General features: G+C 42.3%; 15 non-coding genes and 31 pseudogenes across 15 annotated transcripts; all 46 read left to right on the plus strand.

The window, feature by feature from the left end:
* Positions 1–169: 169 nt before the first annotated feature.
* LOC132643206 (5S ribosomal RNA) lies at positions 170–288 on the plus strand. Its single transcript, XR_009583582.1, has one exon. It is a non-coding gene; the product is annotated as a 5S ribosomal RNA (ribosomal RNA).
* A 230-nt stretch (positions 289–518) lies between these two features.
* LOC132642924 (5S ribosomal RNA) lies at positions 519–637 on the plus strand (annotated as a pseudogene).
* Positions 638–874: 237 nt separating this feature from the next.
* LOC132643200 (5S ribosomal RNA) lies at positions 875–992 on the plus strand (annotated as a pseudogene).
* Positions 993–1,224: 232 nt separating this feature from the next.
* LOC132643050 (5S ribosomal RNA) lies at positions 1,225–1,343 on the plus strand (annotated as a pseudogene).
* A 496-nt stretch (positions 1,344–1,839) lies between these two features.
* LOC132643201 (5S ribosomal RNA) lies at positions 1,840–1,958 on the plus strand (annotated as a pseudogene).
* Positions 1,959–2,186: 228 nt separating this feature from the next.
* LOC132642919 (5S ribosomal RNA) lies at positions 2,187–2,305 on the plus strand. The gene has a single exon (XR_009583401.1). It is a non-coding gene; the product is annotated as a 5S ribosomal RNA (ribosomal RNA).
* Positions 2,306–2,546: 241 nt separating this feature from the next.
* On the plus strand, positions 2,547–2,665 carry LOC132642917 (5S ribosomal RNA). Its single transcript, XR_009583399.1, has one exon. It is a non-coding gene; the product is annotated as a 5S ribosomal RNA (ribosomal RNA).
* Positions 2,666–2,905: 240 nt separating this feature from the next.
* Positions 2,906–3,024, plus strand: LOC132642936 (5S ribosomal RNA; annotated as a pseudogene).
* A 227-nt stretch (positions 3,025–3,251) lies between these two features.
* LOC132642931 (5S ribosomal RNA) lies at positions 3,252–3,370 on the plus strand. The gene has a single exon (XR_009583408.1). It is a non-coding gene; the product is annotated as a 5S ribosomal RNA (ribosomal RNA).
* Positions 3,371–3,608: 238 nt separating this feature from the next.
* Positions 3,609–3,727, plus strand: LOC132642918 (5S ribosomal RNA). The gene has a single exon (XR_009583400.1). It is a non-coding gene; the product is annotated as a 5S ribosomal RNA (ribosomal RNA).
* A 240-nt stretch (positions 3,728–3,967) lies between these two features.
* On the plus strand, positions 3,968–4,086 carry LOC132643178 (5S ribosomal RNA; annotated as a pseudogene).
* Positions 4,087–4,311: 225 nt separating this feature from the next.
* Positions 4,312–4,430, plus strand: LOC132643149 (5S ribosomal RNA; annotated as a pseudogene).
* Positions 4,431–5,029: 599 nt separating this feature from the next.
* Positions 5,030–5,148, plus strand: LOC132643184 (5S ribosomal RNA; annotated as a pseudogene).
* A 237-nt stretch (positions 5,149–5,385) lies between these two features.
* On the plus strand, positions 5,386–5,504 carry LOC132643267 (5S ribosomal RNA; annotated as a pseudogene).
* Positions 5,505–5,730: 226 nt separating this feature from the next.
* LOC132642909 (5S ribosomal RNA) lies at positions 5,731–5,849 on the plus strand. Its single transcript, XR_009583391.1, has one exon. It is a non-coding gene; the product is annotated as a 5S ribosomal RNA (ribosomal RNA).
* Positions 5,850–6,443: 594 nt separating this feature from the next.
* LOC132643151 (5S ribosomal RNA) lies at positions 6,444–6,562 on the plus strand (annotated as a pseudogene).
* A 254-nt stretch (positions 6,563–6,816) lies between these two features.
* Positions 6,817–6,935, plus strand: LOC132643179 (5S ribosomal RNA; annotated as a pseudogene).
* Positions 6,936–7,160: 225 nt separating this feature from the next.
* Positions 7,161–7,279, plus strand: LOC132642906 (5S ribosomal RNA). Its single transcript, XR_009583388.1, has one exon. It is a non-coding gene; the product is annotated as a 5S ribosomal RNA (ribosomal RNA).
* Positions 7,280–7,870: 591 nt separating this feature from the next.
* LOC132643221 (5S ribosomal RNA) lies at positions 7,871–7,989 on the plus strand (annotated as a pseudogene).
* Positions 7,990–8,212: 223 nt separating this feature from the next.
* Positions 8,213–8,331, plus strand: LOC132643355 (5S ribosomal RNA; annotated as a pseudogene).
* A 221-nt stretch (positions 8,332–8,552) lies between these two features.
* LOC132643205 (5S ribosomal RNA) lies at positions 8,553–8,671 on the plus strand (annotated as a pseudogene).
* A 227-nt stretch (positions 8,672–8,898) lies between these two features.
* LOC132643362 (5S ribosomal RNA) lies at positions 8,899–9,020 on the plus strand (annotated as a pseudogene).
* A 467-nt stretch (positions 9,021–9,487) lies between these two features.
* LOC132642990 (5S ribosomal RNA) lies at positions 9,488–9,605 on the plus strand (annotated as a pseudogene).
* Positions 9,606–9,835: 230 nt separating this feature from the next.
* On the plus strand, positions 9,836–9,953 carry LOC132643327 (5S ribosomal RNA; annotated as a pseudogene).
* Positions 9,954–10,198: 245 nt separating this feature from the next.
* On the plus strand, positions 10,199–10,316 carry LOC132642902 (5S ribosomal RNA). The gene has a single exon (XR_009583384.1). It is a non-coding gene; the product is annotated as a 5S ribosomal RNA (ribosomal RNA).
* Positions 10,317–10,547: 231 nt separating this feature from the next.
* On the plus strand, positions 10,548–10,666 carry LOC132642897 (5S ribosomal RNA). Its single transcript, XR_009583379.1, has one exon. It is a non-coding gene; the product is annotated as a 5S ribosomal RNA (ribosomal RNA).
* A 451-nt stretch (positions 10,667–11,117) lies between these two features.
* Positions 11,118–11,236, plus strand: LOC132643238 (5S ribosomal RNA; annotated as a pseudogene).
* Positions 11,237–11,461: 225 nt separating this feature from the next.
* Positions 11,462–11,580, plus strand: LOC132643417 (5S ribosomal RNA). The gene has a single exon (XR_009583620.1). It is a non-coding gene; the product is annotated as a 5S ribosomal RNA (ribosomal RNA).
* Positions 11,581–12,138: 558 nt separating this feature from the next.
* On the plus strand, positions 12,139–12,256 carry LOC132643245 (5S ribosomal RNA; annotated as a pseudogene).
* Positions 12,257–12,484: 228 nt separating this feature from the next.
* Positions 12,485–12,603, plus strand: LOC132643256 (5S ribosomal RNA; annotated as a pseudogene).
* Positions 12,604–13,045: 442 nt separating this feature from the next.
* LOC132643405 (5S ribosomal RNA) lies at positions 13,046–13,163 on the plus strand. Its single transcript, XR_009583608.1, has one exon. It is a non-coding gene; the product is annotated as a 5S ribosomal RNA (ribosomal RNA).
* Positions 13,164–13,391: 228 nt separating this feature from the next.
* LOC132643317 (5S ribosomal RNA) lies at positions 13,392–13,510 on the plus strand (annotated as a pseudogene).
* Positions 13,511–13,749: 239 nt separating this feature from the next.
* Positions 13,750–13,868, plus strand: LOC132643407 (5S ribosomal RNA). The gene has a single exon (XR_009583610.1). It is a non-coding gene; the product is annotated as a 5S ribosomal RNA (ribosomal RNA).
* Positions 13,869–14,097: 229 nt separating this feature from the next.
* LOC132643173 (5S ribosomal RNA) lies at positions 14,098–14,215 on the plus strand (annotated as a pseudogene).
* Positions 14,216–14,802: 587 nt separating this feature from the next.
* Positions 14,803–14,919, plus strand: LOC132643369 (5S ribosomal RNA; annotated as a pseudogene).
* Positions 14,920–17,748: 2,829 nt separating this feature from the next.
* LOC132642920 (5S ribosomal RNA) lies at positions 17,749–17,866 on the plus strand. The gene has a single exon (XR_009583403.1). It is a non-coding gene; the product is annotated as a 5S ribosomal RNA (ribosomal RNA).
* A 230-nt stretch (positions 17,867–18,096) lies between these two features.
* Positions 18,097–18,215, plus strand: LOC132643226 (5S ribosomal RNA; annotated as a pseudogene).
* A 231-nt stretch (positions 18,216–18,446) lies between these two features.
* LOC132643134 (5S ribosomal RNA) lies at positions 18,447–18,565 on the plus strand (annotated as a pseudogene).
* Positions 18,566–18,779: 214 nt separating this feature from the next.
* LOC132643258 (5S ribosomal RNA) lies at positions 18,780–18,898 on the plus strand (annotated as a pseudogene).
* A 228-nt stretch (positions 18,899–19,126) lies between these two features.
* On the plus strand, positions 19,127–19,244 carry LOC132643395 (5S ribosomal RNA; annotated as a pseudogene).
* A 232-nt stretch (positions 19,245–19,476) lies between these two features.
* LOC132643304 (5S ribosomal RNA) lies at positions 19,477–19,595 on the plus strand (annotated as a pseudogene).
* Positions 19,596–19,823: 228 nt separating this feature from the next.
* LOC132642889 (5S ribosomal RNA) lies at positions 19,824–19,942 on the plus strand. The gene has a single exon (XR_009583370.1). It is a non-coding gene; the product is annotated as a 5S ribosomal RNA (ribosomal RNA).
* Positions 19,943–20,166: 224 nt separating this feature from the next.
* LOC132642900 (5S ribosomal RNA) lies at positions 20,167–20,285 on the plus strand. Its single transcript, XR_009583382.1, has one exon. It is a non-coding gene; the product is annotated as a 5S ribosomal RNA (ribosomal RNA).
* A 213-nt stretch (positions 20,286–20,498) lies between these two features.
* LOC132643352 (5S ribosomal RNA) lies at positions 20,499–20,616 on the plus strand (annotated as a pseudogene).
* A 164-nt stretch (positions 20,617–20,780) lies between these two features.
* LOC132643309 (5S ribosomal RNA) lies at positions 20,781–20,899 on the plus strand (annotated as a pseudogene).
* A 567-nt stretch (positions 20,900–21,466) lies between these two features.
* On the plus strand, positions 21,467–21,585 carry LOC132643326 (5S ribosomal RNA; annotated as a pseudogene).
* Positions 21,586–24,647: the final 3,062 nt, after the last annotated feature.

Here is a 24,647-nt window from a genome sequence, read left to right on the forward strand (position 1 = left end):
AAATAAGCTAAATCTCGAAAAAATACTGAAAATCAAAAAACGAATCGCATAAAACGGATAACGGAGCGTGAAGTTACGCGTATTTAAAGGTTTGCACTTACGCGCCTTATTTGTAGAGGGGGGGGGGGGGGGGCGAGGGTTTAAGAGAATTTAGAGCGTTAGGACAAATGGATGCGATCATACCAGCACTAACGCATCGGATCCCTTCAGAACTCCGAAGTTAGGCATGCTTGGGCGAGAGTAGTACTCGGATGGGTGACCCCCGGGGAAGTCCTCGTGTTGCATCCCTCCTTTTGCCTAGACTAGGCTCATTTTCGTCTGTTTTATATATTTGTTTCGGAAAGTAAGCTGGATCTCGGAAAAATACTCAAAATAAAAAAAAAGAATCGCATAAAATCGATAACGGAGCGCAAAGTTACGCGTATTTAAAGGTTTGCACTCACGCGCCTTATTTTCAAAGACGGGGTGGGGGTTGGGGGAGGAAAGGATTTTAGAGAATTTAGAGCACTGGGACTGATGGATGCGATCATGCGAGCACTAACGCGCCGGATCCCATCAGAACTCCGAAGTTAGGCATGCTTGGGCAAGAGTAGTCCTGGGATGGGTGACCCGCTGGGAAGTCCTCGTGTTGCATTCCTCCTTTTGTTAGGACTACGCGCATTTTCGTCTGTTTAATATATTTTTTTAGAAAAAATAAGCTAGATCTCAGAAAAATACTCAAATAAAAAAAATCGCATAAAAGGGATAACGGAGCGCGAAGTTATGCTTAATTAAAGGTGGTACTTACGCGCCTTAATTTTAGACGGGGAGCGGGGGGGGGGGGGGGGGTTTAGGGAGGAAATGATTAAAGAGAATTTAGAAAGCTAGGACTGATTGATGCGATCATACCAACACTAACGCACTGGACTCCATCAGAACTCTGAAGTTAAGCGTGCTTGGGCGAGAGTAGTACTTGGATGGGTGACCCCCGGGAAGTCCTCGTTGTTCATTCCTCATTTTTTTCGGACTACGCTTATTTTCATCTGTTTAAAATATGTTTTTTGAAAAATAAGGTAGATCTCAGAAAAATAATAAAAATAATAAAAAATAATCGCATAAAACGGATAACAGAGCGCGAGGTTACGCGTATTTAAAGGTTTACACTTACGCGGCTTATTTTGAGAGGGAGGGAGGGGGGGCGGGGGGAGGAACGGGTTTAAGAGAGCTTCGAGCGGCAGGATTTATGGATTTGATCATACCAGCACTAACGCGCCAGATCCCATCAGAACTCCGAAGTTAGGCATGCTTGGGCGAGAGTAGTCCTAGGATAGGTGACCCCCTGGGAAGTCCTTGTGTTGCATCCCTCCTTTTGTCCGGACTACGCTCATTTTCGTCGGTTTAATATATTTTTTTTTGGAACAACAAACTAGATTTTAGAAAAGTACTTAAATAAAAAAAAACGCATCAAAGGGATAATGGAGCGCGAAGTTACATGTATTTAAAGGTTTGTACTTATGCGCCTTATTTTTAGAGAACCCGGGGGGGGGGGGGGGGGGACGAAAGGGTTAACGAGAATTTAGAACGCTAGGACTGGTGAATTTAGAACCTGGGAGGTCCTCGTGTTGCATCCCTCCTTTTGTCCAGACTAAACTCGTTTTCGTCTGTTTAATAAATGTTTTTCGGAAAATAAGCTAGATCTCGGAAAAATATTAAAAATAAAAAAAGAATCAGATAAAATGGATAACGGAGCCCGAAGTTATGCGTATTTAAAGGTTTTCACTTACGCGCCTTCTTTTTAGAGGGTGGGGGGGGGGGGGGGGGGAGGAATGGTTTAAGAGAATTTAGATCGCTAGCACGGATGGATGCGATCATACCAGCACTAAAGCGTCGGATCCCATTAGAACTCCGAAGTTAGGCATGCTTGGGGGAGAGTAGTCCTAGGATAAGTGACCCCCTAGGAAATCCTCGTGTTGCATCCCTCCTTTTGTCAGAACTACGCTCATTTTCATCTGTTTAATATATTTTTTTCGAAAAAATAGGCTAGATCTAAGAAAAATAATCAAATAAAAAAAAAGAATCGCATAAATGGGATACGCGAAGCTACGCGTATTTAAATGTTTGCACTTACGTGCCTCATTTTTAGAGAACCGAGGGTGGGGGGGTTGGGGCAGGAATGGTTTAAGAGAATTTAGATCGCTAGGACTGATGGATGCTGTCATACCAGCACTAATACATCGGATCCCACTAGAACTCCGAAGTTAGGCGTGCTTGGGCGAGAGTAGTACTAGGATGGGTGACCCCCTGGGAAGTCCTCGTGTTGCATCCCTCCTTTTGTCAAGACTATGCTCATTTTCGTCTGTTTAATATATTTTTTTCGAAAAAATAAGCTAGATCTTAGAAAAATACTCAAATTAAAAAAAAAAAAAAAATCGCATAAAACGGATAACGGAGCATGAAGTTACGCTTATTTAAAGGTTTGTACCTACAAGCCTTATTATTAGACAATGGTGGGGGGGGGGGGGGGGAGGAGGAATGGGTTAAAGGGAATTTAGAATGCTAAGACTGATGGATACGATCATACCAACATTAGCGCACCGGATCCCATCAGAACTTCGAAGTTAACCGCGCTTGGGTGAGAGTAGTACTAGGATGGGTGACCCCCTGGGAAGTCCTTGTGTTGCATCCCTCCTTTTGTCCGGACTACGATCATTTTCCTCTACTTAACATATGTTTTTCGAAAAATAAGCTAGATGTCGGAAAAAACTCAAAATCAAAAAAAGAATAGCATAAAACGGATAACGGAGCAGAAAGTTACGCATATTTAAAGGTTTGCACTTACGCACCTTACTTTTAAACGGGGGGGTGGGGGGGTGGGGTGGCGTGGGGGAGGCAAGGATTTAAGAGAATTTACAGGGCTAGGACTGATGGATGCGATCATACCAGCACTAAAGCGCCAGATTCCATCAGAACTCTAAAGTTTGGTATGCTTGGGCAAGAGTAGTACTAGGAGGGGTGACCCCCTGGGAAGTCCTCGTGTTGCATCCCACCTTTTGTCCGGACTACGCTCATTTTCGTCAGTTTAATATATGTTTTTCGAAAAAATAGGCTAGATCTCCGAAAAATAATCAAATAAAAATAAGAATCGCATATATGGGATACGCGAAGCTACGCGTATTTAAATGTTTGCACTTACGTGCCTCATTTTTAGAGAACCGAGGGTGGGGGGGTTGGGGCGGGAATGGTTTAAGAGAATTTAGATCGCTAGGACTGATGGATGCTGTCATACCAGCACTAATACATCGGATCCCACTAGAACTCCGAAGTTAGGCGTGCTTGGGCGAGAGTAGTACTAGGATGGGTGACCCCCTGGGAAGTCCTCGTGTTGCATCCCTCCTTTTGTCAAGACTATGCTCATTTTCGTCTGTTTAATATATTTTTTTCGAAAAAATAAGCTAGATCTTAGAAAAATACTCAAATTAAAAAAAAAAAAATCGCATAAAACGGATAACGGAGCATGAAGTTACGCTTATTTAAAGGTTTGTACCTACAAGCCTTATTATTAGACAATGGTGGGGGGGGGGGGGGGGAGGAGGAATGGGTTAAAGGGAATTTAGAATGCTAAGACTGATGGATACGATCATACCAACATTAGCGCACCGGATCCCATCAGAACTTCGAAGTTAACCGCGCTTGGGTGAGAGTAGTACTAGGATGGGTGACCCCCTGGGAAGTCCTTGTGTTGCATCCCTCCTTTTGTCCGGACTACGATCATTTTCCTCTACTTAACATATGTTTTTCGAAAAATAAGCTAGATCTCGGAAAAAACTCAAAATCAAAAAAAGAATAGCATAAAACGGATAACGGAGCAGAAAGTTACGCATATTTAAAGGTTTGCACTTACGCACCTTACTTTTAAACGGGGGGGTGGGGGGGTGGGGTGGGGTGGGGGAGGCAAGGATTTAAGAGAATTTACAGGGCTAGGACTGATGGATGCGATCATACCAGCACTAAAGCGCCAGATTCCATCAGAACTCTAAAGTTTGGTATGCTTGGGCAAGAGTAGTCCTAGGAGGGGTGACCCCCTGGGAAGTCCTCGTGTTGCATCCCACCTTTTGTCCGGACTACGCTCATTTTCGTCTGTTTAATATATGTTTTTCGAAAAAATAGGCTAGATCTCCGAAAAATAATCAAATAAAAATAAGAATCGCATAAATGGGATACGCGAAGCTACGCGTATTTATATGTTTGCACTTACGTGCCTCATTTTTAGAGAACCGGGGGTAGGGGTGGGGGCGGGAATGGTTTAAGAGAATTTAGATCGCTAGGACTGATGGATGCTGTCATACCAGCACTAATACATCGGATCCCACTAGAACTCCAAAGTTAGGCGTGCCTGGGCAAGAGTAGAACTAGGATGGGTGACCCCCTGGGAAGTCCTCGTGTTGCATCCCTCCTTTTGTCAAGACTATGCTCATTTTCGTCTTCAATAAATGGTTTTCAGAAAATAAGCCAGATCTCGAAAAAATACTCAATATAAAAAAAAGAATCGCATAAAACGGATAACGGAGCTCAAAGTTATGCGTATTTGAAGTTTTGCACTTACGCGCCTTATTTTTAATGAAGGGAGGGGGGGGGGGGGGGAGGGGAGGTTGGGGGAGGAAAGGATTTAATAGAATTTAGAGCGCTAGGACTGATGGATGCGATCATACCAGCACTAACGCGTCGGATCCCATCAGAATTCTAAAGTTTGGCATGCTTGGGAAAGAGTAGTCCTAGGAGGGGCTGACGCCCTGGGAAGTCCTCGTGTTGCATCCCTCCTTTTGTCCGGACTACGCTCATTTTCGTCTGTTTAATATATTTTTTTCGAAAAAATAAGCTAGATCTTAGAAAAATACTCAAATTAAAAAAAAAAAAAAAAAAAGAATCGCATAAAAGGGATAACGGAGCATGAAGTGACGCTTATTTAAAGGTTTGTACCTACACGCCATATTATTAGACAATGGGGGGGAGGAGGAATGGGTTAAAGGGAATTTAGAATGCTAAGACTGATGGATACGTTCATACCAACATTAGCGCACCGGATCCCATCAGAACTTCGAAGTTAACCGCGCTTGGGTGAGAGTAGTAGTAGGATGGGTGACCCCCTGGGAAGTCCTTGTGTTGCATCCCTCCTTTTGTCCGGACTACGACCATTTTCCTCGACTTAACATATGTTTTTCGAAAAATAAGCTAGATCTCGGAAAAAAACTCAAAATCAAAACAAGAATAGCATAAAACGGATAACGGAGCAGAAAGTTACGCATATTTAAAGGTTTGCACTTACGCACCTTACTTTTAAACGGGGGGTGGGGTGGGGTGGGGTGGGGGAGGCAAGGATTTAAGAGAATTTAGAGGGCTAGGACTGATGGATACGATCATACCAGCACTAAAGCGCCAGATTCCATCAGAACTCTAAAGTTTGGTATGCTTGGGCAAGAGTAGTCCTAGGAGGGGTGACCCCCTGGGAAGTCCTCGTGTTGCATCCCACCTTTTGTCCGGACTACGCTCATTTTCATCTGTTTAATATATTTTTTTCGAAAAAATAGGCTAGATCTCCGAAAAATAATCAAATAAAAATAAGAATCGCATAAATGGGATACGCGAAGCTACGCGTATTTATATGTTTGCACTTACGTGCCTCATTTTTAGAGAACCGGGGGTGGGGGGTGGGGGCGGGAATGGTTTAAGAGAATTTAGATCGCTAGGACTGATGGATGCTGTCATACCAGCACTAATACATCGGATCCCACTAGAACTCCGAAGTTAGGCGTGCTTGGGCAAGAGTAGAACTAGGATGGGTGACCCCCTGGGAAGTCCTCGTGTTGCATCCCTCCTTTTGTCAAGACTATGCTCATTTTCGTCTTCAATAAATGGTTTTCGGAAAATAAGCTAGATCTCGAAAAAAATACTCAAAATAAAAACAAGAATCGCATAAAACGGATAAAGGAGCTCAAAGTTACGCGTATTTGAAGGTTTGCACTTACGCGCCTTATTTTTAATGGAGGGGGGGAGGGGAGGTTGGGGGAGGAAAGGATTTAATAGAATTTAGAGCGCTAGGACTAATGGATGCGATCATACCAGCACTAACGCGTCGGATCCCATCAGAATTCTAAAGTTTGGCATGCTTGGGAAAGAGTAGTCCTAGGAGGGGCTGACGCCCTGGGAAGTCCTCGTGTTGCATCCCTCCTTTTGTCTGGACTACGCTCATTTTCGTCTGTTTAATATATTTTTTTCGAAAAAATAAGCTAGATCTTAGAAAAATACTCAAATTAAAAAAAAAAAAAAAAGAATCGCATAAAAGGAATAACGGAGCATGAAGTTACGCTTATTTAAAGGTTTGTACCTACACGCCTTATTATTAGACAATGGGGAGGGGGGGGGGGAGGAGGAATGGGTTAAAGGGAATTTAGAATGCTAAGACTGATGGATACGATCATACCAACATTAGCGCACCGGATCCCATCAGAACTTCGATGTTAACCGCGCTTGGGTGAGAGTAGTACTAGGATGGGTGACCCCCTGGGAAGTCCTTGTGTTGCATCCCTCCTTTTGTCCTGACTACGATCATTTTCCTCTACTTAACATATGTTTTTCGAAAAATAAGCTAGATCTCGGAAAAAAACTCAAAATCAAAAAAAGAATAGCATAAAACGGATAGCAGAGCAGAAAGTTACGCATATTTAAAGGTTTGCACTTACGCACCTTACTTTTAAAAGGGGGGGCGGGGGGGGGGGGGGAGGGGGGGGGGTGGGGTGGGGGAGGCAAGGATTTAAGAGAATTTACAGGGCTAGGACTGATGGATGCGATCATACCAGCACTAAAGCGCCAGATTCCATCAGAACTCTAAAGTTTGGTATGCTTGGGCAAGAGTAGTCCTAGGAGGGGTGACCCCCTGGGAAGTCCTCGTGTTGCATCCCACCTTTTGTCCGGACTACGCTCATTTTCGTCTGTTTAATATATTTTTTTCGAAAAAATAGGCTAGATCTCCGAAAAATAATCAAATAAAAATAAGAATCGCATAAATGGGATACGCGAAGCTACGCGTATTTATATGTTTGCACTTACGTGCCTCATTTTTAGAGAACCGGGGGTGGGGGTGGGGGCGGGAATGGTTTAAGAGAATTTAGATCGCTAGGACTGATGGATGCTGTCATACCAGCACTAATACATCGGATCCCACTAGAACTCCGAAGTTAGGCGTGCTTGGGCAAGAGTAGAACTAGGATGGGTGACCCCCTGGGACGTCCTCGTGTTGCATCCCTCCTTTTGTCAAGACTATGCTCATTTTCGTCGTCAATAAATGGTTTTCGGAAAATAAGCCAGATCTCGAAAAAATACTCAAAATAAAAAAAAGAATCGCATAAAACGGATAACGGAGCTCAAAGTTACGCGTATTTGAAGGTTTGCACTTACGCGCCTTATTTTTAATGGAGGGGGGGAGGGGAGGTTGGGGGAGGAAAGGATTTAAGAGAATTTAGAGCGCTAGGACTGATGGATGCGATCATACCAGCACTAACGCGCCGGATCCGATCAGAATTCTAAAGTTTGGCATGTTTGGGAAAGAGTAGTCCTAGGAGGGGCTGACCCCCTGGGAAGTCCTCGTGTTGCATCCATCCTTTTTTCCGGACTACGCTCATTTTCGTCTGTTGAATATATTTTTTTCGAAAAAATAAGCTAGATCTTAGAAAAATACTCAAATTAAAAAAAAGAAAAAAGAATCGCATAAATGGGATAACGGAGCATGAAGTTACGTTTATTTAATGGTTTTTACCTACACGCCTTATTATTAGACAATGGGGGGGGGGGGGGGTAGGAGGAATGGGAAAAGGGAATTTTGAACGCTAAGACTGATGGATACGATAATACCAACATTAGCGCACCAGATTCCATCAGAACTTCGAAGTTAACCGCGCTTGGGTGAGAGTAGTACTAGGATGGGTGACCCCCTGGGAAGTCCTTGTGTTGCATCCCTCCTTTTGTCCGGACTACGAACATTTTCCTCTACTTAACATATGCTTTTCGAAAAATAAGCTAGATCTCGGAAAAAAACTCAAAATCAAAAAAAGAATAGCATAACACGGATAACGGAGCAGAAAGTTACACGTATTTAAAGGTTTGCACTTACGCACCTTACTTTTAAACGGGGGGGTGTGGGAGGCAAGGATTTAAGAGAATTTAGAGGGCTAGGACTGATGGATACGATCATACCCGCACTAAAGCGCCGGATTCCATCAGAACTCTAAAGTTTGGTATGCTTGGGCAAAAGTAGTCCTAGGAGGGGTGACCCCCTGGGAAGTCCTCGTGTTGCATCCCACCTTTTGTCCGGACTACGCTCATTTGCGTATGTTTAATATATTTTTTTCGAAAAAATAAGCTAGATCTCATAAAAATACTCAAATTAAAAAACAAAATCACATAAAAGGGTTAGCGGAGCGTGAAGTTATGCTTATTTAAAGGTTTGTACTTACGCGCCTTATTTTTAGACAACGGGGGAGTGGAATGGGTTAAAGAGAATTTAGAACGCTAGGACTGATAGATGCGTTTATGCCAGCACTAACGCACTGGATTTCATCCAAACTCCGAAGTTAAGCTCGCTTGGGCGAGAGTAAAACTAGGATGGGTGACCCCCCGGGAAGTCCTCGTGTTGCATCCCTTCTTTTGTCCGGATTACGCTCGTTTTCGTCTGTTTAATATATGTTTTTCGGAAAATAAGCTAGATCTCAAAAAAATATTAAAAATCGAAAAAAGAATCGCATAAATCGAATAACAGAGCGCGAAGTTACGCGTATTTAACGATTTTCACTTGCGCTCCATATTTTTAGCGGGGGGGGGGGGGGGGGGGGGGAAAGGAAGGGATTAAGAGAATTTAGAACGCTAGATGGATGCGATCATACCAGCACTAGCGCATCGGATCCCATCAGAACTCCAAAGTTAAGCGTGCTTGGGCGAGAGTAGTACTAGGATGGGTGACCCCCAGGATGTCCTCAAAGTTAACGGATAACGGAGCTCAAAGTTACGCGTATTTAAAGGTTTCCACTTACGCACTTTATTTTTAAATGGAGGGGGGGGGGGGGGGGGTTGGGGAGGAAAGGATTTAAGGGAATTTAGAGGGCTAGGACTGATGTATGCGTTCATACCAGCACTAACGCGCCGAATCCCATCAGAACTCTGAAGTTTGGCATGCTTGGGCAAGAGTAGTCCTATGAGGCGTGACCCCCTTGGAAGTCCTAGAGTTACATCCCTCATTTTGTCCGGACTACGCTCATTTTCATCTGTTTACTATATTTTTTTCGGAAAAATAAGCTAGATCTCAGAAAAAATACTCAAATAAAAATAAATCGCATAAAAACGATAACAGAGCGTGAAGTTACGCTTATTTAAAGGTTTGTACTTACGCTCCTTTATTTTTAGACAACCGGTGGCGGGGGGGAGGAATGGGTTAATGAGAATTTAGAACGCTAGAACCGATGGATGCATTTATACCAGCACTAACGCACTGGATTTCATCCGAACTCCGAAGATAAGCGTGCTTGGGCGAGAGTAATACTAGGATGGGTGGCCTCTGAGAAGTCCTCGTGTTACATCCCTCCTTTTATCCGGACTACGCTCGTTTTCTTCTGTTTAATATATGTTTTTCGGAAAATAAGCTAGATCTCAGAAAAATACTCAAGGAAAAAAAAGAAGAATTGCTTAAAAGGGATAACGGAGCGTGAAGTTGCGCTTATTTAAAGGTTTGTATTTAACGCCTTATTTTTAGACAACCAGGGGGGGAGCGGGGAGGAATGGGTTAATGAGAATTTTGAACACTAGGACTGATGGATGCATTTATACCAGCACTAACGCACTGGATTTCATCCGAACTCCGAAGTTAAGCATGCTTGGGCGAGAGTAATACAAGGATGGGTGACCCCCGGGATGTACTCATGTTACATCCCTTCTTTTTTCCGGACTATGCTCGTTTTCGTCTGTTTAATATATGTTTTTTGGAAAATAAGCTAGATCTCAAAAAAATACTAAAAATCAAAAAAAGAATCGCATAAAACGGATAATGGAGCGCGAAGTTACGCGTATTTAACGGTTTTCACTTACTCTCCTTATTTTTAGAGAGGAGGGGAAGGGGAGGGGGGGGGGGGGGGGAGGAAGGAAAGGGATTAAGAGAATTTAGAAGGCTAGGACTGATGGATGCGATCATACCAGCACTAATGCCCCGGATCGCTTCAGAACTCCGAAGTTAAGCGTGCTTGGGCGAGAGTACTACTAGGATGGGTGACCCCCGGGAAGTCCTCATGTTGCAACCCTTCTTTCGTCTAGACTACACTCATTTTCCTCTGTTTAATATATGTTTTTCGGAAAATAAGCTAGATCTCGAAAAAATTCTTAAAATAAAAAAAAGAATCACATAAAACGGATAACGGAGCTCGAAGTTACGCGTATTTAAAGGTTTCCACTTACGCACCTTATTTGTAATGGAGGGGGGGGGGGGGTTGGGGAGGAAAGGATTTAAGGGAATTTAGAGCGCTAGGACTGATGGATGCGGTCATACCAGCACTAACACATCGGATCCCATTAGAACTCCGAAGTTAGGTGTGCTTGGGCGAGAGTAATACTAGGATGGGTGACCCCCTGGGAAGTCCTCGTGTTGCATTCCTACTTTTGACAAGGCTACGCTCATTTTCGTCTGTTATATATATTTTTAAAAAAATAAGCTAGATCTTGGAAAAATACACAAAATCAAAAATAGAATCTCATAAAACAGATAATGGAGCTCATACCAGCACTAACGCGTCGGATCCCATCAGAACTCTGAAGTTTGGCATGCTTGGGAAAGAGTAGTCCTAGGAGGGGTGACCCCCTAGGAAGTCCTCATGTTGCATCCCTCCTTTTGTTCGGACTACGCTCGTTTTTTTCTATTTAATATATATTTTTTTGGAAAATAAGCTAGATCTCGAAAAAATATTAAAAATCGAAAATAAAACGGATGACGGAGCGCGAAGTTACGCGTATTTAAAGGTTTGCACTTATGCGCCTTATTTTTCAAGAAGGTGGGGGGAGGGGGAGGGAGGAAAGGGGTTAAGAGAATTTAGAGCGCTAGGACTTACTGATGCGATCATACAAGCACTAACGCGTCGGATCCCATCAGAACTCCGAAGTTAGGCATTCTTGGGTGAGAGTAGTCCTAGGATGGGTGACCGCCTGGGAAGTCCTGGTGTTGCATCCCTTCTTTTATCCGTTCTACGCTCATTTTTGTCGATTTAATATATTGTTTTTCACAGAATAATCTAGATCTCGGAAAAATACTGAAAATCAATAAAAGAATCATATGAAATGGATAACGGAGCACGATGTTACACGTATTTAAAGTTTGGACTAACGAGCATTATTTTTTTTGGGGGGGGGGGGCGGGGGGGAAGGGTTTAAGAGAATTTAGAGCGCTAGGGCTGATGGATGCGATCATACCAGCACTAACGCACCAGATTCCATCAGAACTCGGAAGTTAGGCATGCTTGGGCGAGAATAGTACTAGGATGGGTGACCCCCAGGTAAGTCCTCGTGTTGCATCCCTCCTTTTATCCGGACTACGCACATTTTCGTCTTTTAATATATTTTTATCGGAAAATAAGCTAGATCACGGAAAAATACTTAAAATCAAAAAAACAAATCGCATAAAACAGATAACGGAGCACAAAGTTACGCATATTTAATGTTTTACACTTACACGCCTTATTTTTAGAGGGAGGGGGGCAGGGTTTAGGAGAGTTTAGAGTGCTAGGACTGATGGATACGATCATACCAGCACTAACACATCGCATCCCATCAGAACTCCGAAGTTAGGCGTGCTTGGGGAAGAGTATTTCTAGGATGGGTGACCCCTAGGAAGTCCTTGTGCATCCCTCCTTTTGCCCGGACTATGCTCATTTTCCTCTGTTTAATATATTTGTTTTTGAAAAGTAAGCTAGATCTCGGAAAAATACTCAAAATCAAAAAAAGAATCGCATAAAACGGATAACGGAGCGCGAAGTTACGCATAATTAAAGGTTTGCACTTACGCACCTTATTTATAAATAAGGGGGAGGTGGGGGGAGGAAAGGATTTAAGAGAATTGAGAGTGTTAGGACTGATGGATGCGATCATACCAGCACTAACGCACCAGATCCCACTAGAACAATGAAGTTAGGCGTGCTTGGGAGAGAGTTGTACTAGGATGGGTCACCCCTGGGAAGTCCTCGTGTTGCATCCCTCCATTTGTCACGAGTGCGCTCATTTTCGTCTCTTTAATATAATTTTTTCAGAAAATAAGCTAGATCTCAGAAAAATACTTAAAATCAAAAAAAGAATCGCATAAAACGGATAACAGAGTGTGCAGTTACGCGCATTTAAAGGTTTACACTTACGCCCTTTATTTTTAGAGGGAGGGGGGGGGGGGTGGAGGAAAGGCTTTAACAGAGTTTAAAGCGCTAGTATTGATGGATTTGATCATACCTGCACTAGTTTGCCAGATCCCATTCGAACTCCGAAGTTAGGCATGCTTGGGCGAGAGTAGTCCTAGGATGGGTGACCCCTTGGGAAGTCCTCATGTTGCATCCCAACTTTTGTCCGGGCTATGCCCATTTTCATCGGTTTAATATATTTCTTTTGGAAAAATAAGTTAGATCTCAGAAAAATACTCTAATAAAAAAAAGCATCGCATAAAAGGGATAACGGAGTACGAAGTTATGCGTATTTAAAGGTTTGGACTTACGCGCCTTATTTTTTGACCGGGGGGGGGGGGTAGTGCAAGCATGGGTGACCCCTAGGGAAGTCCTTGTGTGGCATCCCTCCTTTTTTCCGGACTATGCTCATTTTCGTCTGTTTAATATGTTTATTTCGGAAAAATAAACAAGATCTCAGAAAAGGGTCAACGAAGCGCAAAGTTATGCGTATTTAAAAGTTGGTGTGTAATGTATTTAAAGGTTTTCGTTTACGCCCCTTATTTTTTGAGATCGGGGGTGGGGGAGAGTTATATGGAATTTAGAACGCTACGACGGATGGATGCAATCATACCAGCTCTAACGCACCGGATCCCATCAGAACTCTGAAGTTAAGCGTGCTTGGGCAAGAAGAGTACTAGGATGGGTGACCCCCGGGAAGTCCTCGTGTTGCACCCCTCCTTTTGTCCGGACTGCGCTCATTTTTGTCTGTTTAATATATTTGTTTTTCGGAAAAATAAGCTAGATCTCAGAAAAATACTCAAATAAAAAAAAACATTAAAGAAATGGGATAACGGAGCGCGAAGTTACGCGTATTTAATGGTTTGGACTTACGCGCCTTATTGTTAAAGGCGGGGTGGGAGTGGGAGGAAAGGGTTTAAAACAGCTTAGAGCGCTAGGAATGATGGATTTGATCATACCAGCACTAACACGTCGGATCCCTTCAGAACTTTGAAGTTAGGCATGCTTGGGAGAGAGTAGTCCTAGGATGGGTGACCCTTTGGGAAGTCCTCGTGTTGCATCCCTCCTTTTGTTCGGATTAAGCTCATTTTCGTATTTTTAATATATTTTTTTCGAAAAATAAGCTAGATCTTGGAAAAATACCTAAAATAAAAAAAAGGATCGCATAAAACGGATAACGGAGTGTGAAGTTATGCGTATTTAAAGGCTTGTGCTAGTTACGCGTATTTAAAGGTTTGCACTTACGCGCCTTATCTTTAGAGGGGGGGAAGGGTTTAAGAGAACTTAGAGCACTAGGACAGATGGATGCGATCATACCAGTACTAAAGCATCGGATCCCATTAGAACTCCGAAGTTATGTGTGCTTGGGCGAGAGTTGTACTAGGATTGGTCACCCCTTGGGAAGTCCTCGTGTTGCATCCCTTCTTTTTTCCGGACTACACTCATTTTCGTCTGTTTAATATATGTTTTTCGAAAAATAAGCTAGATCTCGGAAAAATACTAAAAAACAAAAACAGAACCGCATAAAAAAAATGATGGAGCGTGAAGTTACGTGTATTTAAAGGTTTGCACTTACGCGCCTTATTTTTCTTGGGGGGGGGGGGGGGGGGGAAGGAATAGTTTCAAGAGAATTTAGAGTGCTAGGACTGATGGATGCGATCATACCAGTACTAACGCGCCGGATCCCATCAGAACTCCGAAGTTAGGCATGCTTGGGCAAGAGTAGTCCTAAGATAGGTGACCCCTAGGAAATACTTGAGTTGCATCCCTCCTTTTGTCCGGACTACGCTCATTTTCGTCTGTTTAATATATTTTTCTCGGAAAAATAAGTTGGATCTCAAAAAAATATTGAAATAAAAAAAAGAATCGCATAGAAGGGATAACAGAGCGCGATGTTACATGTATTTAATGGTTTGTAATTACGCTCCTTATTTTTAGACAACGAGGGTAGAGGGGGGGGGGGGGGGAGTAGAAAGGGTTAAAGAGAATTTAGAACGCTAGGAATGATGGATGCGATCATACCAGCACTAATGCACCGGATAACATCAGAACTCCGAAGGGCGAGAGTAGTACTAGCATGCGTGACCCCCAGGAAGTCCTCGTGTTTCATCCCTCCTTTGTCCGGACTACGCTCATTTCGTCTATTTAATATATGTTTTTGGGAAAATAAGCTGGATCTCGAAAAAATAGCAAAAATTAAAAAAAGAATCGCATAAAACGGATAACGGAGCGCGAAGTTACGCGTATTTAAAGGTTCACACTTACGTTCCTTATTTTTAGAGGGGGTGGGGGGGAGGGGTGAGGGGGGGGGGGGAAGAGGAAAGGTTTTAAGAGAATTTAGAACGCTAGGACTGATGGATGCGATCATACTAGCACTAATGCACCGGATCGCATCAGAACTTTGATGTTAAGCGTGTTTGGGCGAAAGTAGTACTCGGATGGGTGACCCCCGGGAAGTCCTCTGTTACACCTTGGAAATTTCATGTCGTTGTGTAGTGAGTGAACCACTGCGAGCTTAAGGATAACAGAAAGTTCTGAAGACTATAAGACGAAAAATTAGTGGTCTTAGAATGCGCACGTCAAGATCTTGAAGTTATATGAATTGATGGAATAAGGATTGATAAGGATAAGTGGAGTATAAGTGAGGTTTAGGAAAGGTTTCGTAAATTATTGCATTAAGAATTGTTTGGTAAGGTCTTGAGGATGAGTTATAGGGACGTTTAGATCATTAATGAAGTATTAAACAAGTGTTAAGAAGGGTGTATAAGGATTGGAGATCAAACGGAACGACGAGAACAACTTCGGTAAAACTGTGAGTTACACGACCACATTATACGGCCCGTGGAATGGTATACGGACCGTATAATGGTCCGTATAACCCAACAACAACTATGTGTTCCATGGTGGTGAACCACGGACACTTATACGGCCCGTGAAATGTTATACGGACCGTATAAGTGGTCCGTATAAGTCCCGACGGGCTGAGTTATTCCAAGTATTTAAATTTGATCCCACTTCATTTTATTCATTCTCCTCACTTCACCACTTCTCTCCAAGATTCTAGAGGGTTCCATACACACTTCATATACGAGAATTCAAAGGAAAGCTAAGATCAATATCAAGAATTCAAGTGGGTCCAGTGCATAAAGCTTACTAGGGTCCATCTGAGTCAAGCATTCTCTAGGGAGTGAAGTTAGGGTTTTGGTGCAAGAAGAGAAGTTCCACTCAAGGGTTGTTCATCCATCATCTAAGGTGAGTTTTATGATCATTATTGGTTGTTTAAGGTGTTGAAAGTTAAGAACACATGGATTGTAGAAAGATATAGAAAGTGGGTCATAAATTTGGGAATAGTGACATTGTTGGGTAAAGGTTTGGATTGAATTATGGATATTGGTATGTTGTGATTGTAAATATATTGTGAATGACATTTAGACCACGGAATAAGTATTATATATGAAAAAATGCAATAGCGAACTATAATCACAATTATGGAGAAATTGAAGAGGAATTGTGAAATGCGGATAATGTAGATGAATGATGATTGTGGTCTATTATATTGTGAATGTTGTTATGAATGTTTGAGAGTTGATATAGAATATGGGAAAAGTTGTATAAACAAAAGAAATGCTGCCCAATTTTCTTTAGCTTTAGTAAGCACGTTTAAGTAATCGATTAGCTAATGTTCATGCGACTTCTCTTGAAGGTAGAAACGTGGGCATTGAAGGAGAAAAAGCGAGCGATAGATTAGTTAAATGGAAAAGGTATGTGAGGCTAGTCCTTTCTTTTTATGGCATGAATCCGATGGCATAATTCTTCCTTCTTCCTCATGAATCCTCTATATCTCGGAAAACTAATAGCCCATGTTCATGAATAGCCATATGAGATGAGAGATATATTATGAGTTCAATAATGATGATGATGAGTTAAGTATAAAGATTCTAGAGTTCATGATATGATGTTCCTATAACGTTAATGATGTCATATATCGTATAAACTCACCTTATATATTATTTCCTTTAAGGTGAGGCAGAGTACCATAAAGTGAATGATGTCTTATATTGTATACACTCACCTTATATATTATTTTCCTTCAAGGTGAGGCAGAATAGCATGAAGTTAATGATGTCATTTATTGTATACACTCACCTTATATACTATTTCCTTCAAGGTGAGGCATAATACTTATAAATGTTCCATAATGGAATCGGGGGTTCACGACCTTAGGTCGCCTCGATAAAGTATACTATCTTTGAGTTATTATACATGCATATGAGTATATGTTGATGATATTACACCGTGCCTATATGGACGGGCAGACACACCACTGCAGTGGGCAGCTTATACCCCGGACGCGGGAGGCCTGGACGCAGGTTAATTACTATCACACCGTGCCTATATGGACGGGCAGCTTATACACTTATACATTTATGCATACATGACATAACGACGATTATGAAGTAAGTCAGCATGCATCATTTCTTTGTGATGGATGGTCAGTTACAGTTGCTCCTTATTTGATTCTTCCTTATTCTCATTGATGTATTATTATTATTACTTATGCCTCTCATACTCAGTACAATGTTCGTACTGACGTCCGTTTTCTTTGGACGCTGTGTTCATGCCCACAGGTAGACAGGGAGATGATCTTGATCCAGCCTCATAGGAGCTAGTAGCTGATTTGAGAGCACTCCATTGTTCCGGAGGTGCCGCGATTATTCTTTTGTGTATGTATGTATATTTTGGGCACGATGGGGTCCTGTCCCGTCCCTATGTCAAGCACTCTAGTAGAGGCTCATAGATACGCAGTGTGGGTGATATGATCTCACGAGGGTACTACTGTATATACATATATATATATATATATATATATATTATCATTTTGATAGCCCAAAGACTTATGTATATAAAAGTATTTATGTTCTCAAATGGAAGATGATTTTCTTATGATTTGAGTATGAACTAGATAAAAGAACGTTTAGTGAGTATGATGAGTAGTAGAACGAGTGGTGCTCGGTGGTTAGCCCGGGTACCCGTCACGGCCCCTAGTGGGTTCGTGACATCCTCGTGTTGCATCCCTCCTTTTATCCGGACTACGCTCGTTTTCGTCTGTTTAATATATGTTTTTCGAAAAATAAGCTAGATCTCGAAAAAATACTAAAAATCAAAAAAAGAATCGCATAAAACGGATTACGGAGCGCGAAGTTACGCGTATTTAACGGTTTTCACTTATGCTCATTATTTTTAAGGGGGGGGGGGGGGGGGGAGGAAAGGGATTAAGAGAATTTAGAGCGCTAGGACTGATGGATGCGATCATACCAGCACTAATGCAACAAATCCCATCAGAACTCCGAAGTTAAGCGTGCTTGGGCGAGAGTAGTAGTAGGATGGGTGACCCCCGGGACGTCCTCGTGTTGCAACCCTTCTTTTGTCTAGACTACGCTTATTTTCGTCTGTTTAATATATGTTTTTCAAAAAATAAGCTAATTCTCGGAAAAATACTAAAAATCAAAAAATGAATCGCGTAAAACGGAAGATGGAGCGCGAAGTTACGCGTATTTAAAGGATTGCACTTACGTACCTTATTTTTCGAGAAGGGGGGGGGGGGGGAGGGAGGAAAGGGATTAAGAGAATTTAGAACGCTAGGATTGATGGATGCGATCATACCAGTAGTAACGCACCAGATCCCATAAGAACTCCGAAGCTAAGCGCGCTTGAGCGAGATTAGTACTAGGATGGGTAACCTCCTGCGACGTCCTCGGGTTGCATCACTCCTTTTGTCCAGACTACCCTCATTTTTGTCTGTATAATATATATATTTTTTTGAAAAAAAGCTAGATCTCGAGAAATTACTAAATCAAAAAAAGAATCGCGTAAAACGGATGACGGAGCTCGAAGTTACGCGTATTTAAAGGTTTGCACTTACGCGCCTTATTTTTTGAGAAGGAGGGGGGAGGGGGAGGGAGGAAAGGGTTTAACAGAATTTACAGTGCTAGGGTTGATGGAAGCGATCATACGAGCACTAACGCGCCGGATCCCATCAGAACTCTAAAGTTAGGCATGCTTGGGCGAGAGTAGTACTAGGATGGGTGACCCCCAGGTAAGTCCTCGTGTTGCATCCCTCATTTTGTCCGGACTACGCACATTTTGATCTTTTAATATATTTTTATCGAAAAATAAGCTAGATCACGGAAAAATACTCAAAATCAAAAAAAGAATCGCATAAAACGGATAACGGAGCACGAAGTTATGCGTATTTAAAGGTTTGCACTTACACGCCTTATTTTTAGAGTGAGAGGGGGAGGGTTTAAGAAAATTTAGAGCGCTAGGACTAATGGATACGATCATACCAGCACTAACACATCGCATCCCATCAGAACTCCGAAGTTAGACGTGCTTGGGGGAGAGTATTTCTAGGATGGGTGACCCCATGGGAAGTCCTCGTGTTGCATTCCTCCTTTTGCCCAGACTACGCTCATTTTCTTCTGTTTAATGTATTTTTTTCCGAAAAATAAGCTAGATCACAGAAAAATACACAAAATCAAGAAAAGAATCGCATAAAACTAATAACGGAGCGCGAAGTTACGCATATTTAAAGGTTTGAACTTACGCACCTTATTTATAAAGAAGGGGGAGGTGGGGGGAGGAAAGGATTTAAGAGAATTTAGAGCGCTAGGACTGATGGATGCGATCATACCAGCAGTAACACACTACATCCCAATAGAACAATGAAGTTAGGCGTGCTTGGGAGAGAGGTGTAGTAGGATGGGTCACCCCTGGGAAGTCCTCGTGTTGCATCCCTCCTTTTGTTAGGAGTACGCTCATTTTTGTCTCTTTAATATAAATTTTTCAGAAAATAAGCTAGATCTCAGAAAAATACTTAAAATCAAAAAAAGAATCGCATAAAACGGATAACAGAGCGTGAAGTTACGCGCATTTAAAGGTTTACACTTACGCCCTTTATTTTTAGAGGGAGGGGGGGGGGGGGGGATGGAGGAAAGGGTTTAAGAGAGTTTAGAGCGCTAGTATTTATGGATTTGATCATACCTGCACTAATTTGCCGGATCCCATTCGAATTCCGAAATTTGGCATGCTTGGGTGAGAGTAGTCCTACGGTGGGTGACCCCTTGGGAAGTCCTCGTGTTGCATCCCTCCTTTTTTTCGGGCTACGCTCATTTTCGTCGGTTTAATATATTTTTTTCGGGAAAATAAGCTAGATCTTAGAAAAATACTCTAATAAAAAAAAAGCATCGCATAAAAGGGATAACGAAGCGTGAAGTTATGCGTATTTAAAGGTTTGGACTTACGCGCCTTATTTTTTTGGTGGGAAGGGGGGGGGGGGGGAATGGTTTTAAAAGAGCTTAGAGCGCTAGGATTGATGGATTTGATCATACTAGCACTGACGCGCCGGATCCCATCAAAACTCCGAAGTCAAGCGTGCTTGGGCGAGGGTAGTACAAGGATGGGTGACCCCCTGGGAAGTCCTCGTGTGGCATCCCTCCTTTCGTGTGTTTAATATATTTATTTCCGAAAAATAAGCAAGATATCAGAAAAATACTTAAAATCAAAAAAAGAATCGCATAAAAGGGTTAACAAAGCACAAAGTTATGCGTATTTAAAGGTTGGCGTGTAATGTATTTAAAGGTTTGCGCTTACGCACCTTATTTTTTGAGAACGGAGGGGTGGGGGAGTGTTAAATGTAATTTAGAATGCTAGGACGGATGGATGCGATCATACCAGCTCTAACGCACCAGATCCCATCAGAACTCCGAAGTCAAGCGTGCTTGGGCAAGGTTAGAACTAGGATGGGTGACCCCCGGTGAAGTCCTCGTGTTGCACCCCTCCTTTTGTCCGGACTGCGCTCATTTTTGTCTTTTTAATATATTTCTTTCAGAAAAATAAGCTAGATCTCAGAAAAATACTCAAATGAAAAAAAAGCATCGCATAAAACGGATAAGGGAGTGTGAAGTTATGCGTATTTAACGGTTTGCACTTACGCGCCTTTTCTTTAGCGGAGGGGAAGGGTTTAAGAGAATTTAGAGCACTAGGACAGATGGATGCGGTCATACCAGTACTAACGCATCGGTTCTCATTAGAACTCCGAAGTTATGTGTGCATGGGCGAGAATTGAACTAGGATGGGTTACCCCTAGGAAGTCTTCGTGTTGCATCTCTCCTTTTTTCCAGACTACACTCATTTTCGTCTGTTTAATATATATTTTTAAAAAAATAAGCTAGATTTTGGAAAAATACTAAAAAAAAAAAAATAGAACCGCATAAAACAAATAACGGAGCGTGAAGGAAAGGGTTTAAGAGAATTTAGAGCGCTAGGACTGATGGATGCGATCATACCGGCACTAACGCGCCGGATCCCATCATAACTCCGAGGTTAGGCATGTTTGGGCAAGAGTAGTCCTAGGATAGGTGACCCCCTGGGAAATACTTGAGTTGTATTCCTCCTTTTGTCCGGACTACACTCATTTTCGTCTGTTTAATATATTTTTCTCGGAAAAATAATTTAGATCTCAGAAAAATATTGAAATAAAAAAGAAAGAATCGCATAAAAGGGATAACGGAGCGCTATGTTACGTGTATCTAATGGTTTGTAAATACGCTCCTTATTTTTAGACAACGAGGGGGGGGGGGGGGGGGCGAGTAGAAAGTGTTAAAGAGAATTTAGAACGCTAGGACTGATGGATGTGATCATACCAACACTAATGAACCGGATACCATCAGAACTCCGAAAGGGCGAGAGTAGTATTAGCATGTGTGACCCCCAGGAAGTCCTCGTGTTTCATCCCTCCTTTTGTCCGGACTACGCTCATTTCATCTATTTAATATATGTTTTTGGGAAAATAAGCTAGATCTCAAAAAAAAAAAAAAAATCCAAAAAAGAATCGCATAAAACGGATAACGAAGCGCAAAGTTACGCGTATTTAATGGTTCGCACTTACGCTCCTTATTTTTAGAGGGGGGGGGGGGGAGAGGAAAGGGTTTGAGAGAATTTAGAACGCTAGGACTGATGGATACAATCATACCAGCACTAACGCAACGGATCCCTTCAGAGCTTCGAAGCTAAGCGCGCTTGGGCGAGATTAGTACTAGGATGGGTGACCCCCGGGGAAGTCATCATGTCGCAACCCTTCTTTTATCCAGACTACGCTCATTTTCCTCTATTTAATATATGTTTTTCGAAAAATAAGCTACCACGGAAACATACTTAAAATCAGAAAAAGAATCGCACAAAACGGATAAAGGAGCGCGAAGTTACGGATAAGTGTTAACGTCCTCAGCATTTCATCGATAAAACCTTGTGGGTCCTCATCCGGCTTCGACCCAAAAAATTCTGGAGGATTTAGGGTAAGGAAATCACGGGCTCTTGTACTAGCTGAACGATCACTTGGGCCCGCATTCTGTCGTTGTGCCTGAGCGGCAACCAACTGCGTCAATAAATGTATAGCCTCGGACACTTGTTGACCCGAAGCACCCGGTGGAGGAATCGGAGCTGAGGCTCCTCCCTGTTCTTCTACATTGGGCACAGCCTCACTTTGCGATTCACTTTCCTCTACCCCTGCTGGAGGCTCCCTTTCTGCCCGCTTCTTCGTCGTAGCTTTGCCTTTCTGGGCAGCTGTAGCTTTTCCTTTCGGCGGCATTTTTCTGAAACCATAACGCACTTTTAGGAATGATATAATCCTAGACATGGCTCTATCGCACGATTCATGAGAAGAAGGATGGTCATTTTCCTAAATGCCCTGTAGTCTCTTGTTTATTAGCGTGGCGCGCAACACACCATAAACAAAGCTCTACTAGACACGGCTCGTAGACACTTCCTAGGGCGAACTGCTCTGATACCACTTCTGTCACGACCCAGCTAGGGGCCACGACGGGTACCCGGAGCTAGTTACCGAGCACCGCTCATTCTACTGCTTATCTTGCTTATTTAATACTCTTTTATCAATTTTTCATACCAATTGTAGGAAAATCATATTTAATCAAAACACAAATACTTTATATACATTTGCCTCTCGGCCATCAAAATAATATACATACATATGAAAACATCTTGTGAGACCATCTAACCCACACTGCGTATCTACCAGCCTCTACTAACATAATGAATACATGGACGGAACAAGACTCCGTCATGCCCAAAATATGCATATATGAATGTACATCAAAAGAATAGCCATAAGCACCTCCGAACAATGGAGTGCTATCTAATAGCTGACAGCTACTGAGGACCTGGGCCAAGCTCTCCTCCCTGTCTACCTGTGGGCATGAACACATCGTCCGAAGAAAGGACGTCAGTACGAATATTGTACCGAGTATAAGAGGCGTACATAATGAAAGGAAACATCAGTAATATGAGGATAACATCAATATGAGACAACTGAATCTGAATGATAATCATACATGAAGTAATGCATATTGTTTTACTCATCATCATAACATGTATGCATCATATGCAAGCTGCCCGTCCATGTCGGAACGACATGATAATCAATAATATTAGCCCGCGTCCAGGCCTCCCGCGTCCGGGGTACCATCTCATGCCGCCCACTAGTGGTGTCTGCCCACGCCCGTAGGTAGTGGTGTATCCGTATCGCCGCCCGCCGAAGCGGTGTCTGCCCGGCCAACTAGGCCCGGTGTGAAATGCTCATGACATGCTCAATATAAATGCTCATAGTAATATGCTTATCATAAAATACTTATCTTACCATAATGCGTATATAAGACTCATGATCAACTTTACTCTATCGGGGTGACGTAAGGTCGTGATCCCCCGATTACATCATGGAACCATCATGGACATTCCGCCTCACCTTGAAAGGACTAGTACATAAGGTGATTGTAGGCAAGGAATAACATCATCATCATTCTAATGTCATCATATCGCATAACTCATCTCATATAGACATTCGTAGGCATAAGCTTTTAACTTCTTAGAATATAAGAACTCATGAAAGGAATAGGGATTCAAACTAAAAGATTCATGCCATTAGAAAGAAGGACTAGCCTCACATACCTTGGTCGCTTAGCTAAGATATTGCTCACTTGTTCTCCGTCGACATCACGCCGTTACCTTCATAAGAGAATTCGTATCAACATTAGTGAGCTAACTATAAGAACGCGTCGCTAATTCTAGGAGAAGTCGGACAACGCTTCCTTCGCTCATACTACTTTTCTCGCGTTCTATATCAACTCCCAATATTCATAATATTATTCGCAATATCATGATCGACAATCGTCATTTACGTTCATTTGGCAAAATCCAGCATTTGCCTCCAATTTTCCCTTATTTCTACTTCTAGCTCATCCTTGCGTTTTCATGCATTTAATGCTTGTTTCATGATATAAACATCATTTATAACGTATTAGTACTCACAACACTTTAATATTCATAATCCAATTCCACTATCATTCATTTATGTCACTATTCACTCAATAATGACCCATTTCTATGTTCTTCTACACTTCAAGTGCCTAAGATTTCCAATACTTCAAACAACATGGAATAATCATGAAACTTACCTTGGATGATGGTTGAACAATCCTCAAGTTGAAATACTTCAATTAGCCAAAACCCTAGTTCCGCCTTCTTGGGAATTTCTTGACTTAGAAGATCCTTTGATGTGTTCTTACACTTATTTTTATGAATTTGGTTTTGATAATCTTGATATCTCCTTTGATTCTCTTGAATTCTTGTGGAGGAAATATTTGGAGGGTTCTAGAAGTCTCTTGAGTTGGTTGAATGAAGAATGAGTTGAAATGAGGCTTAGGTCCCCTTTAAAAATCACAAATCTGATCTTTAATGAATTCTTGTCGGGATGAACAATGGTCGTAAACCACCATATACGGACCGTATTTTGATTTACGGTCCGTCCACTGTGGTCGTTTTTAAGCATTCCAAAAACAGAAAGTTTGGCTGGGGATTATGGCGATTTACGACTGAGGTTTACGGTCCGTAAACCAGTTTACGGGCCGTCCTCCAAGTCGTGTTTAACCATTTCAAAGACAGAAAGTTTTGGCTGATGGACATGGTAGTTTACGACCTGGTTTACGGTCCGTAAACCAGTTTACGGGCCGTAAAATGAGTCGTATTTAACCATATTCAACATTTACAGAAAGTTGAGATTTTTGACAAGCTGGAGGACGACTGCACTATACGGTCCGTAAATCACTTTACGGGCCGTATAGTGCCATA

Source organism: Lycium barbarum, chromosome 5 (assembly GCF_019175385.1).
Source record: "Lycium barbarum isolate Lr01 chromosome 5, ASM1917538v2, whole genome shotgun sequence".
Lineage (NCBI taxonomy): Eukaryota > Viridiplantae > Streptophyta > Magnoliopsida > Solanales > Solanaceae > Lycium > Lycium barbarum.